We start from the raw sequence: 5,786 nt of genomic DNA on the forward strand, positions 1-5,786 counted from the left end.
ATATGTAATTTTTTACAATATTATTATTTTAACCAAATTTTGCTACATAGCGACTTAAATTTGGTTCATTAAAATCGTCATGTGTGAAGTTTGTACACATAGCGATTTGTTGCTAAAGTAACATAGTACGAGAGATGATACATAGCGGATTTTAGGGTCTATGTCGGGTAATCCATTCTACAATAGATGATACATAGCGGATTTTAGGGTCTATGTCGGGTAAGTAATCCATTCTACAATAAATCGCCATGTGCAACATTATCGCCATCACCCTCGACGGAAAACAAGGCATTTAATATCGTTATGTGCTAAAAAATCACATAGCTATTTTTTGTTTCTTATCTGTTATTTTTTTGGACAAATGTTGGTCTGTGTTCACATAGCGGAAATTTTATTTTCAAAACTAATAAAGATACAACAAAAATATTTATATGGGTCGACGGGAAATTTAAAAAGGAATTCAAATATGCCAAAATCAAAAAACCGTAAAAAACAGCGATTTTTTTATTCGCACCGACGAATGTTTATTTTTATATCGGCCATAAAACATATTTCTTATTTTATTATTGTCCAAACAAATCTTTATTTCGCGTAGTCATAACAACGCGCTCCGAACTCGTTAAACATACAATAAAACATGAAAATCCCCAATTTATTGTATGTAGACATTTAGACAAGCTACTGGCGTATTCGAATTTTAGTTTTTCGATCTGTTTCAGATATGACACTGGTCTGTCTGTGTTAAAGGTGACATTTTTTTAAACTAAAAACGTCACTTTTGACACTGACAGATCCGTATCATATCGGAAACAGATCGAATAATAAAATTCGAACACGCCTACTAGTCTGCCAACTTGCGAGTCATTCATCTTTGACCGTCACACAATGACACAGTTAATTGTGATTCTTATTATCAAAGACATAAGATCCACCAATGGTTAATTATTATTACGACGGTAAAAGTTGCAATAATACGCATAATACAGAATTATGTGGAAACATTTCGGGTACGCTAATCGCTGAGGATTTTGAAAACGAAGACGGCATGAGTTATTGAGACACAAATGAGGTTATTATTGTTGTTTGGTTCCGTAGTTTATTCGTAGTTTTTGGTAGTAACTATGTACCTTTGTTTGGATTAACTTAAGATTTATAATTAGGAGACAAAATGCTGTACTAACATTATTAAAAAGCTTAAAGATAGTAAATAACGCATAAAATAGCGGGACAGTTAGCGGGTGGTCATACCTAATGCTTCATATATTTCAGCGAACTACACCTGCACGTAAATTTTTTTACTTATTCAATTCAATTCGTTTTAGGTATTTACTTATTCAAACTATGTTGTACAAAATACAACACGGCGGACTTATATAATTTTGTTTTATGGACCACCTGATGTTATATTTCAGGTTTTCATGGTTGGCCCGACAGTAAATGTTGTTCAGCACCTACGACTTACATATTCAAACATCAGGGTAGTATGGTCAGACATAACAAAACCACTCTATAATTTATTTACCGCCGCTATACATTTTAACATCCCAAAGGAACCCCGCAACATTCCGCGGGCCCACTTGAAAGCCCAAATAGACAATCGGACAGATTATCTCCAACATAAATAACGCCATTTGACTGTTATAAATCCCTGGATTTCTACAATAAATTATCTTTAAAATACAGCGCCATTGTGCAAACTAATTCCCGTTTTTATTTGGCTCGGGCCCACGGAGCTCTATAGAAAATCGCTTGTCGAAATCTATAAATATGTCCATTTTTTTCAGACAGATGCGTCCAAGCATCCTATTCAATTTCATTATCCCCGCATGTCCGATAACCCGTAAAATTTAGTACATAAAGTTAACTTTTGCTTGCGTTGACCGTATTAATAAAATGGTAGATTAGCTTGAGTGTTTGCGTTTCTGTGAATGCAAGTTTTTGCACATCGAAAAGACGATTGGAGATTTCCTGTTGCGCGCAACATTCTGATGTAGTTAATATCGACTCTATAACTCAACTAATAAGGTTGATTTCGTGTTGGCTAGGTTAAGTAGCTACTGTTTGAGAAAGTATTGCCAATGTTGACACAGATGGTTAACGAGTAGTTATGTCACTGTAAGTGTTTGATTTGTTGCGTACGTAAATAGCTATTGTAATATTTTACAAAGGGGCATTTGTTTGACGGGCTGTTAGCTAACCCTTTGTCTGGCTTATGACATACCTTTGAATTATCGGAAGCTACATTATTGAGAGATCGAATCTAAATTGTCTGACTCGCGTGACATGTTTCGGAGAGCCTAGGTCTTCATTTTCAGGCACTAATAGGGCATAAGCTGCGGCCACGATTACCGCGCGCCGAGATATAATTAGGGCATACTGAAAATTCCTGGACTGGCCACTTAGAAAAAGTAAGTCGTCTTATATATCAGAATCCAGGAAATTTCAGTACAGCCCATGTAATGTGAATGTCAATTTTAGTCTGAAATTACAGTTTTGGATTTAAATGTATATTTTTGTAACATGTGAGAAATAAAGGATTTTTGAAGAATTAGTCTATTGACTACGAAATTCTTTATTTTTATTCTTTCTTTCTTCTTTCTTTATATCCATCCTCGGGACGAAAGGAATCCGAAATATTTTTCGGATTCCTTTCGTCCCGAGGATGGATATAGGATAGTTTTTATCTCAAAAATAATCCATTACGGGCGTGAACAGAAATATTGAATTTACTGAAATTGAAATACTAGTATATTAGGTATATCAATATCTTGACCATTTTATAACTCTTAAGTACCTAAGTTTAAAGAAATTTAACAGTCTTTTTACTTTCCACACTTTTCTTTTTTACTTTCTCAAATAAGATAATACAGAAAGTCCCAAAGTCAAACTTTACTCATAACGTCGTCAGTTTAAAAATCTCCAAGATAATCTGCAATTTATGCCCGTAACATTAATCTCAAGCACAATTTAAACTAGAAACGCACATAAAATCTGGACCATAAATTTTTCCTCCCGCCCCGAATCTAACAACTAATGGTTTTGAAGTATTGGCATTATGTTCTTTCATACGGCGTTATTTATATGACATGCACATTAATACTCATTATTTTCTCGACCCCTCCTAGTATTGCTACATTTACCCTTATGACACAGATAAAATAAGTTCCTTTACTTATTTTGGAGACTGCATCTTTACGTACCTATATTGTATAAAATAACTTTACTCTGTGGACTAGGGTAAAGGTGTCTGGAGTAAGAAAGATCGGTTTTGTCAGTGGCGAACTGTCAGAGGCAAGCCACCATATTTTTTCCTCCCCTTTGCCACGACGTGTTTCGTGCTATTCTCAGAGTATTAAATTACTTATTTAATTGGCGTTGTAAATTTAGTTTATGTGCTAAAGTGAACAATAAAAGTGTATTTCACTTTTTACGTTATGACAATTGTATAACGTACTCGACTTGTTAAACTAGCTACTGTGTGTATAATAAAAAGTAATAATGTTTTAATGTATATAATCGTAATAAAATTCAAGAGTGTATTTCATTTTTATCTGTCATTACATAAATAATGTTTTTTTTTTTTGCTTTCTAACGTTTATTTGTTTTTTTAAGCGCAACTCAAAATAACTTAATCCTCCAAATCCTTCGTCAACTATTTTTGTAGATTTTACCTATATACTAAATAGTAGTACTAAAGAAAAAAACCGGACAAGTGCGAGTCGGCCCACCGAGGGTTTCGTACTTTTTAGTATTTGTTGTTATAGCGGCAACAGAAATACATCATCTGTGAAAATTTCAATGTTTCACGGTTCGCGAGATACAGCCTGCTGACAGACGGACAGACGGACGGACAGCAGAGCCTTAGTACTATGGCCCGTTTTACCCTTTGGGTACGGGGTACGGAACTCTAAAAAGCGTCCAATGGCGTGCCAAATTTCAGCTCAATCAGACACCTGGAAGTGGTGTTGGATATGGACTTAAATGCCAAAATATAACATTTTTAATCTACCCATAACCCAACAATACGCTACCGCTGGAAACACTTATAAATTTTTATCATTTCATCCCATTCACGCGTCGATTCCACACCCCAATAAAGGCGTCCACTGACGATGCGTCACGCAATCGCTCGAATAAATCAGCTATTATCTCGCCTCGAAAGCAACAGAACAAAACGGTGACGCCAACAAATGACCGCCATTTCTCTTCGCATCCGCATCCGAGGACTCTGTCAATATATCCGTGAGTGCGCGTGGCGTGAGGCAGAAGAGACAGCGGGAGCGGGGTTAGAAGCGATAGCGGTATGTTAAGGGGCTACCCGAGGTTTTCATCGATTTTTGACAAGTTTTGAATCGTATCTCCTTTTTTTGCACTACAGATAGAATTATAAAACAAACGGTTATCGGTTCTTCAATCTTTTATCTCCGGTTTTGTCCACCGGATTTTGAAAAAAATGAATACTTATTTTTTTATGAATTTTTTAAACATTGTCCAAAAAAACACTTTTTTCGTATCTAGTTTGCAGTAAAGGATCTTACATGTACGAAATCTACATATTTGGGTTCGTCTTTGAAGCGTCGAAAATCGTGTCCAAGGTTTTAATTTTAAACTAATTAACACAAAAGTTATGGCCAGAAAACCAGTTTTTTAGCCTAAATTTGTTCAACTTTGATGCCAAATATCTCGAAGACAATGAACTTTAAAGTAAATATGGGATACTATATTGCTTAAAGCCGTTGCTGTTAATATGATAAGCTACAAAAAACATAAGAAAACTAAGGGATTCAGATCGAAGGTCATTGGCGTGGGGGAGCCCCTTAAAGGGCGCGGGGGTGGTGCGATTTGTGCATTATATATTTTTAAGTGTTTACCACAAACACTTGAAAATATATAATGACGTCCAAGAAGGCGTTCTTGGGACGACCGACTGGTAGCCGTCCAGTGGGTCGGCCCAGGTATCGCTGGGAAGACAGTGTGGCAGCGGATCTGCTTCAGCTTCGTGTCAGTAACTGGCAGGGAGTTGCGCAGGATCGGAACAGGTGGCACGCTCTCGTTTCGGAGGCCAAGATTCTCTTTGGATCGCTGAGCCAAAATAGTTAGTTAGTTATCACAAAATAACTATTGCATTTATTGCATAATGTTGAAGAGTGGTGACATACATGAGAACCTCCTAAAAACAACGAATTAAAAACTTAAAGCAATAAATTTTATAATCAAAATATTATAGTATATTCAACTGTTAGTTTTAAGCAGAAAAAAAAGATGGTTTCAAAACTGGTTTGTTAACCAGACTTTACGATTTGACGCATATGTATATGATTAACATGTGATATTTCATTAAATCATGCAAAATATATGTGTGTCAACCTATATTAAATGTTTTTTTCTGTCTAATCTTGTACAACGATTCCAACAACATTTTCAATCTCAATAACTCGAACCTCAATAAGACCGAATTTTCATTAAGACCACACTTTTTGCGTTTTTCTCGTGATATCGAACTTTGAAAATAGAATAAAAAATTTGAGTTGAATCAATATGAAAGCCGTTACCTAAAATAATATCATAATTAACTATTATTTTCATACAAGGTACGAAGGGGCACACAAATAAAATTTCTTGCCCCTATGTCCCGTTTCTCTAGACTTGGACGCCGCCGCAGCCCGCCCCATCTGCCACCCTAACCGCAGTTATATTTTATTTGCGCAATAAATTACGTTTTATTACACATATTTTGTCGTGTTACAATAACTAATGCACCCAGTCTCAATTCGCATGTAATTCTG

This window comes from Cydia fagiglandana, chromosome 5 (genome assembly GCF_963556715.1).
Source record: "Cydia fagiglandana chromosome 5, ilCydFagi1.1, whole genome shotgun sequence".
In the NCBI taxonomy this organism is placed as follows: domain Eukaryota; kingdom Metazoa; phylum Arthropoda; class Insecta; order Lepidoptera; family Tortricidae; genus Cydia; species Cydia fagiglandana.